General features: G+C 34.2%; 1 protein-coding gene across 2 annotated transcripts in view; it reads right to left on the bottom strand.

Annotated features, from left to right (window-relative positions):
* conu (Rho GTPase-activating protein conundrum) overlaps window positions 1-13860 on the bottom strand; it is a 222351-nt gene that overhangs the window by 106368 nt on the left and 102123 nt on the right. For both annotated transcript variants that reach the window (XM_073957072.1, XM_073957074.1), the window contains one exon: window positions 9828-9853. The gene's annotated coding sequence lies outside the window, so the exon portion shown is untranslated. The remainder of the gene's footprint in view (window positions 1-9827; window positions 9854-13860) is intronic.

The following is a 13860-nucleotide window of genomic DNA, read 5'->3' as shown; positions in this document are numbered from 1 at the left end:
CGATACGGACTGAAATTCGCTATGGAATACAATTTGAGTCCAAATCTTTGCTTTTTGAATATCAGATTCATTATGTTGTCCTTTGCCTTTTCTGGTAGGCTTGAAACGAGTTTTTATACATTCGTTGGACTCCATCTGTATGCTAATACTTCCTTAATTCCGTCTAGCCTTTAGTACTCCCTTAATGTCGTGTATCAAGACTCCCTTTATATCGTGTATAAAAACTGCCTTCATATGGTCTATAAATACTCCTATAAGCTTTTCTCAAAAATCTTCCTTCAGATCTTCTATAGGTTCTGCCGACAAAAATTGTCTATATAAACTGCCTTTATCTGGTTTATAAACATTTTTCAAAGTCTCAAAAGATTCTATCTTCAAGTCTTCTATACAACAGTAATATTTTCAGTGTTCGTCTAAAAAGCTTTTAAACAGCTCAATATCGATTTCGAAGTATTCTCTTAGGAATTCCCGGCATTAGGCCCAATTTAATTTGGGGTTTTATTAAAAAAATTACTATAGAAATGATAAGTCGCTAGACACTAGCCAACTTTTATTTTGTCTAAAGGTAGATGTTGAAATTCATTTCTCGTCCAAAAAGCTGGCATTACCAAGCCAACGCAATCGTTGTAGCTCAATAGGTTATACTAGCGTAAAATCGATGTCGGACGGCTGGTACACCACGTGATTCATAGATCGCCGGTATTAACTATCAACATATATTGGTCCTTACATCTTTCGAAAAATTTATCTCAGGAACACATCAAGTTCTGCCTTATCTGCTTTCGTAAGTACCCATGCTTTGGACCCATACATAAGTACGGGTAGTATTTTAATTATGGTTATATCACACCATATGGTTTTTCACATGTATGACATCAGCTGGTCTGTATATTAGTATACCCAAAGTGACAAAATACATGTGAAAAAGCATATGGTGTGATATTGCCATTAGACCAAAGTAGCATTTGTTGGCCAATATTATTGTTCTCTGCATTTAAAAATTGATTTTGATTTGCTGTGTTTTATTTGTGTAAATAAAGTCTGTTAGTACTTCAAATTTTGAATTTTCAACGTCCACAGTTGGTTTGAGTATCCTGGACCTTTGCGTGTTGATACCATAATCTTGGTCTTACCACCGTTTACTGAAAGACCCACTTTTGCAGAATCTTTTTAATTTTTTCCAAAGGTGTCTACTGATATCCTGTAAGTTTATGTTGTTTTGCATAAACGTATTAATTTTTGAAATACCTATGATCTATTGGGCTGTCGAAGACGGTTTTATATTCGACGAATAGGTATCGATCTGTTTTTCATAAGTCTTCTTTAGGTCTACATCGGCATTGCTATAACCCGATTATTCCATTGACCATACGCTCTACAGCACTGTGTACGTGATAGGTAGGAGACTTATGCCTCTGTAATTGGCACAAACCGTCTTGTCTCCTTTCTTGTTCTCGGAACATAGTAATCTAAGGTTACAATCGTTGGATATGTTTTCTCCCTCCCAAATTTCGCTAATTAACTGTTGCCAAAACCCCTATCAGTATTTAGAGACTGGTCATGAAAAACATCTGCTGTTTTACTGTTTTTAGCCGATTAATTGCTGTCATGATCTCGCTTTCTAGGGCCTATATTTTATACTAAGCCCTTAATGAAATGCTCCTTCCAGATCCTCAATACGCTATATATACCAATTACCAGATTTCCTATCATATTTGCATTATTGAATGTACCTGCACCATACCCCTCAGTCTGGTGTTTTACACTCTGGTAATATTTTCGGACATCATTCTGACACCCTAAACATCTTGAGATCCTCACGCTCATGTTTTTCCTGCTCTTTCTACTTCGTTCTGAAAATACGTTTCTCCTCTCTTCTCCCGATAATTTTTCTTGGCGCTTTGTGTTGCTACTGACTGCAGATTTGCTATGTATACCGCGTTTTTCTCTTCAGTAGCCTTAAGACACTCCTAATCGTACCAAGGGCTTATACGAGGGGCACCAAAAAACCTTCTGGCCTAGGCAACTCGCAGTGTCGCCAGGTGTCACTTGACATTTTTTCGGAAAGTTTGACAGTTTTTATCTTAAGTGTACTCAGGTCAGTTTGGCATATGACCATGTGTTGGGTTCTTTACAGTGACTGGAAAAAATTACTTTGCGAAAAAATGGAATTTACCTGTGAACATTTTCGTCCGAAAATTTTTCAGAACTTTCGACGTGGATAATCACGGCAAGAGTGCATCGATCAAACTAAGTCTTTGTATGCGGATAAAGGACCATTATATAGGACTACGAAAAACTGGTTCAATGAATTCAATCGTGGCGGACACTCGCTAAAAAACGAAGGTCGTCCAAAAACGGCCGTTGTGACAAAAAAAACTAAGCCGTGCGTATAATGATAATCTAAGATCGCCATGTTAAATACCGTCAGATAGAGGCATCCTTGGGTGCAAAGAAATTGTGCATAAACACAATCGCGGTGCTTCAAACAGCATTTATAAGATCGTCACAGATACCGAATCTTGGATCTATGCTTTGAAGCCCGAAACAAAACAGGAATCGACCGTTTGGGTCTCCGAAAGCGAGATAATCCAACCAGAGTTGTTCATGGAAATAGACCTTCAAAGCAAATGTTCGCCTGTCTCTTCGGCAATACTGACCGTGCGGCGACTCTACGGCTTGAAATTTGTTTGCCTGAAGCCTCCTGAGAAATTCGAAAAACGAACAAGAGAAGACGAATTGTTCTGCATCATGACAATGCGAGCTCTAACACATCGATTCAAACCAGCACCTGTTTGACCGGACAAGACGTGGAATTGATGGGTCATACGCCGCACAGCCCCGACTTCATTTGATTCCAGCAAATCAAGAAAAAAGGCGTGGCCAACGATTTTCGTCGCCAGAAGATGTTGTAAAAGCGTTCAAAAACCATGTTTTGGAGGTGTCTGAATCAAGCCACTGTTAACAACCCAACACATGGTCATATGTCAAACTGACCTGAGTACGCTTAGGCTAAAAACTGTCAAACTTTCCAAAAAAGATGTCAAATGACACCTGGCGACACTGTGAACCGCTCGTATAGATTTTTCGGTAGTTTAAGAAGATTGAGATATTCTTTGCCACTGCGTTTCCACATTATTGGTACATTATCTTCCAATATGTGGGCCAGTGCAACGGAGTAGGCTTGTGTTATCTGTTGTGTTTACAGCTTATCGACATCCAACTTCCGTGATAGACAACACTTTTGTCGCAACATGGTTGCCACAAGGAAATTATTGTCCAAATCGACGTTCGCTCCTCAAATCGATCGGACATATCGGAAGAGTGTCTTCCGTCTATCACAACATTATCCGCTCTGTTTTCTCTCCAGGCGCTCGTAGAATATATCCTTGGTATGTTTGTCTTTTTCTTCGGTCGGTGCATGGGCCCAGATGAGACTGATGTTAAAGAACTTAAAGAACGGATTGTGGCAATTCTCTCACCAAACGGAGTGAAGCTGGAAACCTAGTTTTAAGCTTCCGATTCACCATAATTCCATACGGGTAGCCCACTTTAGGTAAGTTCAAATGTCTCAAATTCCGGCTGAAGGAAAGGACTACCCAGGAAAAATGTATTTTATATACTAAAATTGTGCCGTTGTATCCTATTTTCTTTCAACTGTGCGGGCTTTACGACAGTTGGGCATAATGGCCATAACGCCTTAAATAAATTTTCGGTTTAATGATCTTTCGGCAGATCGCCAAATTTAAATATCCTCTGCATCATGGTTATAAAGACGTCCGACAACCCTTTGAAGAATCGTTTAGGCTCCTCTACAAAAACTCACTTTAGACAGCTCTAATGTCTATATAACTACCTTCAGATCGCCCATAAAGACTACCTTCCCCTCGCCTATAAAACTCCGTTCTGGTTGTTTTAACGACACACTTTCACGACACAATTCCCATCAGCTCTTAAAAAATCTCAGCAACGCATATTAAGGTCTTCACTTATCTCGTCTCCAAGTGCTGCTTTCGGCACTTCGGTAAGAGCCGCTTACTAGTGTAGGCGATTTGAACACCTTCCCAGGAAAAAAAAGTCCTCCCAAAATAATGGGTTTTGTAAAGGATTTTTGGCAGCCGTAACTACTAACAAATCCCCTTTCTTCCCCATTATTTTTACAAGGGCATGTCGCACTGAGTTACTAGTTATTAATGACCACTAGAACATCAAGTTATTCTGTGGCCACTAGAGGTTGAAAAGTAAGCGGAAAAAATTTTTATTTTTAGAACAGTTGATGTGGAGAATTTATTTTCAATTTACTTTATTTTATTTAGCCTCTGCCTGACTTGAATACATGAACCTCTGATTTCTAGCCAAATACACCACACACTCTGCCACGCACACGAAAAACAAAATAAAAACATCGGAATGCTTCTTTGGGCAGTTTTGGCCTTGTGAATTAAAAACTTCAAGCCAAAATCGGGAGGCTCGATTTTCGCCATTGAAATAGTGGATTTTTTGCTCAGTACAATCCCAGGAATAATAAGGTGTTTTTTCCTCTTTCGAGTTGAGCTGTAATGACCTAAGAGGTACATTAAAAAATTAGGAATCCACCGAAGTCCCACACATTCAACCATTATGCTACGTTTCACGGGTGATTAAAGCATATTAGAATGTTATTTTAGTGGGTGGACGAAGGCAAAGCTTGGAAACTAGCATTTATACCATAAGCCATTCAAAAACTGTATATTCGAATTATTTATTTATTTTAATGTCAGTTATTTTAATTCAAAAATGTTGCTATAGTCCGACTTGGCTGGCTACCCTATTTTGCAATGCTTTATTACAAATGCTATTGCAGCTTTTTTCCAACTTTATTTGTATTTGTCTTTCTGTATCAGAAGATATGATCACCAATATTAGTCATCGGAAGCTTTGACAAGTTGATGGGTGGCTTAGAACGCAAAGACATGCCACTGGGTTGCCGTTTTTGTTGACGTTAAAAGACAAATTTATGTCCAAGGCTCCTTCATATCCGTTTTCGTTCTTTTCAAGATATTTTTCAACAATCCAAAACTGTTTAATTTGTGGAAGATTTTTATAACAAGATACCTCCCTAGCTTGGATGCTTGAAAATCAATTGATTAACAAAAATTCAAAAAGAAAACATCACCTGCCCCAGGGGAAATGTAAAACCATTAAAATTCGAAATTGCTAATTTTGTTCATTTGACTTAATGTGTGAGTGACTGACTCTACTAAAATAGATTTTGTTTGTCACCCATGAAGTCGTTGTTGTTTCTTTTTTTTTTTTTTGAGTGTGTGTATTTATGTCAAAAAATATCTCTTTTTAATGGATTTACAAGTCATTGTATTGCTTTTTTGTTTAAATCAAATGAGAATTAATGAGTGAGGAGTGAATGAAGTGACACAGTCACATCCGTATAATTCATGTGGCAAAAATTTCGCATCTTTACATCTTTCATTTTCAAATGTGAGAAAAAAATATTTTTTTTTTTTGTTTTTTCTATTAGAGATTCGCCTAGCTTTAAGTAGTTTGCCGCCCATTGTGTGAGCCTGCCACAACTAAAGGTGAATTGAAAATATTAACAAATAATATAAAGATGAGAGAGAAGTAGAAAGAAACAAAAAGAATAATTTTTTGCAACTGAAGAAGTCATGCCATGATGATTCTTTTTTCCAGTGAATTTATTAATGTCTGACTTGGTTGGTGTTTTGTGTTTTATTACCATTGTTATTGTTTTACGATCATTGTCTCTTTTGTTGTTTGGGATTCTTTGGCGTTTTTACAGCTTTGGCCATTTTGCCACAACAACCAACTACTGTGGTGTGGTGTCACCAACAGCATTGTTTGCAGCTCGGTAGTGTCGTCTATTGAAGTTATGTTGCACGTTTTTATGTTAATTCTTGAAATGCGGCAGTTTGAATAGTCTGTCTGTCTGCTACTCGTTTGTTTGACGCCTCAAGAGAAGTTGAAGAAGAAGAGTGTGTTCGTTTGTTTGTTAGAATGTGTGAACATGGTAAAAGTCAGGGAAATGTTATAAATCAACATGAAATAGACACCCATAAATGTAAAGATCACAGTCAAAAGATTTAGCTTTTGGGGGCTTAGAGTAATGGCGGTAATTTTTATCTTCTTTGTTTTGTTCGTATAAAAAAAGATTCTTATTTTTATTAGCTGTATAATTAATTAGAATTTTAGAAAAGTAAGATGAAGAATTGTTTATATTACAAATCAAGTTGATCTATGTCAGATATGATTGGTTCGAGACTTTCATAAGCAATATGAGTTTCTCAGTTTTGTTTGATGAAGACCGCCATAGCAGCTGCTGGTTATAAAGACTGCCGCCTACAGCTCGTCTTTATATATCCCCCCTGAAGATCGTTATAAGGATTTTCTTCAGCTAGTGTAAACAATTTTTCCTGGAGCTCGTCTGCAAAGGCTCCATTTAACAAATTTATATAGCCTCTTCTTAAAATAATAGTATGTATCTCTTCCAAACCCCTTTTATCATTATACCCTACACCACCCTACCCTACATGTCCTTGTGCATTTGTATGTGCCATGGATAGGGAAAAGAGATAGACCCATAATTCCTTTTGGGGATATACATAGAATCACTTTCTGAGTCGATTTATGCATGCCCGTCCGTCCGCTCGCAACGTACAGGTCGCATTTATTGTCCGATTCAGCTGAAAATTGGGTGATATCATTTTTATACCCTCCACCATAGGATGGGGGTATATTAAATTTGTCACTACGTTTGTAACTACTCGAAATAATCATTGTAGACCCCACAAAGTATATATATTCTTGATCAGCGTGCAATTCTACATCGATATAGCCATGTCCGTCCGTCTGTCCGTCTGTGGAAATCGCTCTAGCGTCCGAAAGGATTGACGTAGGTTGATGAAATTTTGGGAAAATATGTTATATTTACGTAGGACTTTTGGTATTGAAAGCGGGCTATGTAGGTCCACGCTTTCGTATAGCCCCCATACAAAATGACGCGTGACGCGTCGTCGTTTTAAGGAATTTTTAAGATATTTGGCCCATTTTACCACCGAATTGGTTGTAATTTGGTACTTTGTGTCTACAGAGGCCAAAAAATATTCCTACCAAAGTTGGGTTATATAGGTCCACGTTTTGGTATAGCCCCCATATAAGGCCCCATATAAAGTACGCGTCATTTTAATATATTTTGAATGTATTAGACCGATTTGACCACAGAATTGGTTGTAATTTGGTATTTTGTGTCTTTAGTGGTCAGAAAACATTCCTACTAAAGTTGGGTTATATAGGTCCACGTTTTAGTATAGCCCCCACATAAGGCCCCTTATAAAGTACGCGTCATTTTAATATATTTTGAATGTATTAGACCCATTTGACCAAAGAAACGGTTGTAACTTTGTATTTTGTGTTTCCAGAGGCTAAGAAACATTTCTACCATAAAATGTTTATATAGGTCCACGTGTTGATTTATCCCCCATAATACAATATCTCCCGATTTTCGATATTTTGAACGTTTTAGCCTCATTATCACACCGAGATAGCTGAAATTTGTTATTTAGTCTTCTTTAGGCGTATAAAACTTTCCCCCAGAAATTTGTAGGTATGGGTCCACGCCATCATATAGCCCCCATAGAACGGTACCTTCCGAATTTCGGTATTTTGAAGGTTGTGGCCACATTAATCCACCGAAATGGCTGAAATTTGTGGTGGAGGGTATTAAAAGTTCGGCCCGACCGAACTTAACGCTTTTCGTACTTGTTTTAGTCATACGAAGAATGCTACTGCTTTTCTTAAAAATCAGTTCAGATTTGGATATAGCTCCCATATATATTTTCGGCCGATTTTAGGTATTTGCTGAACCAAACACGCTATATATGTCCGATTTCCACGAAATTTGGGATATGTGACAGAATTTGATCTAAAAATAAATGTGCCGAATTAGATCGAAATCGTTTCAGATTTGGATATAGCTCCCATATATATTTTCGGCCGATTTTAGGTATTTGCTGAACCAAACACGCTATATATGTCCGATTTCCACGAAATTTGGGATATGCGACTGAATTTGATCTAGATATAAATGTGCCAAATAATATCGAAATCGGTCAAGATTTAGATATAGCTCCCATATATATTTTCGGCCGATTTCACGTATTTGCTGCACCAAACACACTGTATATGTCCGATTTCGACGAAATTTGGAATATGTGACTAAATTTGATCCAGATATTAATGTGCTAAATTACATCGATATCGGTTCAGATTTGGAGATAGCTCCCATATATATTTTCGGCCGATTTCAGGTATAAGCTGCACCAAACACCCTACACATGTCGGATTTCGATGAAATTTGAAACGTGTGAATACATTTGGTCAAAAATAAATGTGCCAAATTATATCGAAATCGGTTCAGATTTGGATATAGCTCCCATATATATTTTCGCCCGATTTCAGGTATTTGCTGCACCAAACACGCTATATACGTCCGATTTCGACAAAATTTGGAATATGTGACTGAATTTGATCCAGATATAAATGTACCAAATAATATCGAAATCGGTTCAGATTTGGACATGGCTTCCATATATATTTTCGGCCGATTTCAGGTATTTGCTGCACCAAACACGCTATATATGCCCGATTTCGATGAAATTTTGAATATGTGACAGAAATCGATTTAGAAATAAATGTGCCTAATTATATCGAAATCGGTTCAGATTTGGATATAGCTCCCATATATATTTTCGGCCGATTTTACGTATTTGCTGCACCAAAATTGGAATGTAAGACTGAATTCGTTGTAGAAATAAATGTGCCAAATTATATCAAAATCGGGTCAGATTTGCATATAGCTCCCATATATATATTCGGCCGATTTCACTTATTTGCTGGACCAAACACGCTATATGTCCGATTTCGACGAAATTTGGAATATGTTACATCGAAATCGGTTCAGAATTCGATATAGCTCCCATATATATGTTCGACCGATTTGAGTTATTTGATATACAAAAAACCCTATGTCTGTCCAATTTTTATGAAATTTGCAATGTGTTATGGAACTTGGTCTAGAAATAAATGTGCCAAGTTCTATCGGTTTTCATTAAGATATAGCTCCCAAATATATTTTAAATATTCACAGTGGTGTATGGTATTATAAAGTCGGCTGGACTTTGATCCTTTCCTTGCTGGTTTTTTAATTCAATTGTTGCAACAGCCTACATTTTTATGGTAAATTGAATATGTTCTTAATTTAATATTAAATGTTTGGAACTAATGATGAAACCGAGAGAGAGGGAATGAGGAAAAACACTAAAGAAAGCTTCCAAAATACAGAGATATGAATCACATAACGAAAACTTAAAAATTTAAGAAAATTTACAATAACAAAAATTATAATGAGTTTGCCAGCAAAAGTTAAGATAGAAAGAAGAGAGGTAAACTAAATTAGCTATGGCTTAAAATGGTTTTTAACCCACAAAATACATTAAACTAAAGCCACTCATATGTGAATGCAAGTAAAAGATGTTTTAATGTTTATTAACTTTTGTTTGTGTTTTTTTTGTTTTTTTTGTTTTTGGAAAGCAAGACAAGAAAAATTATATTAACTTTCAAAAATGTTTTTTCTCTGGTTTTGTGATTAAGATTTTTTCGCAGTATGTGCAGTACATTTTACTTTGGTGGCAAAACCAAGCAATATGTGGTGGTTAAACTAAGAGGAGGATGGATGGTGTGGTTTAAGAGGGGTCCATGATTTAATGTACGAAAAGAAATGATTATATTTTGTTTATTGTTATTAGGAAAGCACTTACTTTCATTTATAAGGCGGGAATTATAACTGAAAATAGAGAAAGGAAAAAATGTTCATTAATGGATATGTTATACATAAAGAGATAAACGATAAAGCTTAAATAATATAACTAGTTCTTAACTAAATTAGAATTATTTCGCTATCATACGGAACAAAAAACACTCAAAAATGGCAACCCACTTTTTCTACAAACAAACAATCTCTCCATTTCGTAAAAAAAGCAATTGAATTTTATTATTAAAATAATAGAGAAGACCATCCATCCATACGCCGTGTGTACCTCAATTATGCAACATTATCTCGTTCTCGTTCACATACGACTTCAATTTCTCAATACACACAATGGCAATTAAATTTTGATTTGTTAATCGTGTTTTTTTTTCATAATTTTGCACTTTTTTCTCAACATTTCTGTTCTATTGACCTAAATCATAGACAATAATTGCATCACACGCTTCGACCAATAGCCAGCTATCGAGCAATAACATGAACAGCAGCACTAATACCACCAACTGACAAAACAATAAAAACAAAAAAAATAAACAAATTTACCAAAAGCAAGTAATTTGGTTTTTCTCTTAACAAACAATTATAATTTCATACAAAATGATTCTATAATGGTTTTAATTGTTTATTAATTGCAAAGCAATAACTTCCGGCTGTGCGGCAAATAAGAATTGCCAAACTTCCTGATATAAAAGTTCAAAAGTCAAACAACAACAAAGAGAACACATACGGCAATACAGGAGGGAAGGGAGATAGGCAAGAGGTAGGCTGATACAATGTCATTGGTATTTAAGTGGGTAAACGAAAAAGAACAATTTCCCACAAAAACAAAAAAATAGTATAAGGATAATCTATTTTTCTTCCTAAAAAAGATCATGCAGATAATAATTTTTTTATAAAAATAATATCCGGGTAAAGTTTTTACTGTAAAAATATTATCCGGTTAACATTTTTCCCTATACAAATGTCATCCGTATTTTCCTATAAAAATATTATCCGAATAACATTTGTCATATAAAGAATATTATCCGGATAACATTTTTCCTATAAAAATATTATCCGGATATAATATTACCAGGACAACAGTTTCCTATAAAATTATTTCCCGAATAACATTTTTCCTATAAAAATATTATCCGGATAACATGTTTCATATAAAAATATTTTCCGGATAACATTTTTCCTTTAAAACTATTATCCGGATAACATGTTTCCTCTAAAAATATTATACAGATAAAATTTGTCCTACAAAAATATTATCCGGATAAAATTTTTCCTATAAAAATATTATGCGGAAAACATTTTCCTATAAAAATATTATCCGGATAAAACTTTTCCTATAAAAATATTATCCGGATAAAATTTTTCCTATAAAAATATTATGCGGATAACATTTTTCCTATAAAAATATTATCCGGATAACATTTTTCCTATAAAAATATTATCCGGATAACATTTTTCCTATAAAAATATTATCCGGATAACATTTTTTTATAAAAATATTATCCGGATAACATTTTTCCTATAAAAATATTATCCGGATAACATTATTCCTATAAAAATATTATCCGGATAACATTATTCCTATAAAAATATTATCCGGATAACGTTTTTCCGATAAAAATATTATCCGGATAACATTTTTCCTATAAAAATATTATCCGGATAACATTTTTCCTATAAAAATATTATCCGGATAACATTTTTCCTATAAAAATATTATCCGGATAACATTTTTCCTATAAAAATATTATCCGGATAAAATTTTTCTATAAAAATATTATCCGGATGATATTTTTAGGAAAACTTCCAATAAAAGTAGTATCCGAATAAAATTTTTCGTATGATATTATTAGCCTGACAACAGTTTTCCTATAAAAGTATTATCCGGATAACGTTTTTCCTATAAAAATATTATCCGGATAACATTTTTCTATATAAATATTATCCGGATAACATTTTTCCTATAAAAATATTATCCGGATAACATGTTTCTTACAAATTTTTCTATGAAATTATTATTCGATTAACTTTTAAATTATATAAAATTATTATCCGGATTAAATTTTTTTATCAAAAATATTATCCCGAAATCATTTTTCCTACCAAATTATATTATCCTATAGAATTATTATTCGAATAAGTTTTTTTCTATAAAAATATTATCCGGATAACATTTTTCCTATAAAAATATTATCCGGATATAATATTACCAGGACAACAGTTTTCCTATAAAATTATTTCCCGAATAACATTTTTCCTATAAAAATATTATCCGGATAACATGTTTCATATAAAAATATTTTCCGGATAACATTTTTCCTTTAAAACTATTATCCGGATAACATGTTTCCTCTAAAAATATTATACAGATAAAATTTGTCCTACAAAAATATTATCCGGATAAAATTTTTCCTATAAAAATATTATGCGGAAAACATTTTTCCTATAAAAATATTATCCGGATAAAACTTTTCCTATAAAAATATTATCCGGATAAAATTTTTCCTATAAAAATATTATGCGGATAACATTTTTCCTATAAAAATATTATATAAAATTATTATCCGGATTAAATTTTTTTATCAAAAATATTATCCGGAAATCATTTTTCCTACCAAATTATATTATCCTATAGAATTATTATTCGAATAAGTTTTTTTCTATAAAAATATTATCCGGATAAATTTTTTCCTATAAAAATTTCCTAAAAAATTTTCAGCACAAAATCTATCCTTTTAAAATATAAAAATTTTCACACAAAAGTGCTATTCATTTTTATAAAAAATATTTGAGTTGTTAACATTCCAGCATACAAGTCTATTTTCATAATTTTTTCGTGGAATAGTAACTTTTGATAATCACACCTAAGTGCCGAACAGTTTTCTTCCCACTTTTCATATTGGTAATGAGATTGTCTGTAGACAGACGTTGTACATATTTCCGCCAATGTTATTGCCAACATAACGTTATCGTGCCATAATTTATTTAATTATTTTTTCTATTATTGCCTTTTCAGGCGGTTTATTATGGTTTATTAACTATTCAACACCCAATTCGAATGTTCTTCTTCTACTCCAATTACCAAGGAAATCATGCCTAAACCTAATGGCTTTTGAAAAAAAAAAACAAAGTCCAAAAGAGGAATGAGAGCCAAGCGGTGGACTGACTGGCCAATCATTGCTGAAACAACACCAGCAAACGAACGGTTCATTTTGCACTCATTATCAAGCAAAAGAAATTTTTGTGTAGCATATTTTCGTTTGGTTTGGTCTTCGTTGCTATGGTCATGACAGACAATCGTGGTAATCCATATTGGTTGGCCAAAAAGAAAACTAACATAATTTCATATGTAACGTTTCTTTTGGGGCTTTTTTTCGTTTCGTTTGTTTCGTCTTCTTGTGATTTGGAATGGACATGCAACACTATTAACCACCGTGTCAGCGATTACTCAGCATGTGCAGTAAAGTAAGGTTTTAAATTTCCAATGAATTTTTTGACCAGGTTGTTGTTTTTTTGTATGTTTAGTTTGCGGTTTTTACAGTTTTTGGTAAGAATCCAAATGCATTCAATTGATACTGACGTATATTACATGTGAGTGTGTGTTTATGTCAGTAATTCTATACCTTATTCCACAAACAGAAAAAAATCCATATTCTGTTCAAATTTCCATTCAATGTTCACTTTAAAATTGATTGGAATTGCTTGATTGGTCATTTGGGTTGTTAAAAAATATTTTCGTATTCATATCTGTTCGTTTGAAGGTTGTTTGTCCGACGATCATAATCATTATATTGACCAATTGATGATCTGGCTCTGGCTCGATAATGATCGCAGCAGATCTCTTGATGATTGGCCACTGACATTACCGACCGACCATAGCTGTGCTGTGTGTGATATGTGGTGTAATAAATTATTGTGGAAAACAATCACCTCTCACTTAGTCAGACAGCCAGCCAGCCAGTATCGAACATCAGCTGCAAACCATAACACAAACGAAAAATTGCATTGATGATGGATTCATGAAT

This window comes from Musca autumnalis, unplaced genomic scaffold (assembly GCF_047663935.1).
Source record: "Musca autumnalis isolate F117 unplaced genomic scaffold, ASM4766393v1 scaffold_5, whole genome shotgun sequence".
In the NCBI taxonomy this organism is placed as follows: domain Eukaryota; kingdom Metazoa; phylum Arthropoda; class Insecta; order Diptera; family Muscidae; genus Musca; species Musca autumnalis.
Note: the sequence above shows the minus strand (reverse complement) of the source record. Positions and strands in the feature narration are given on the sequence as shown.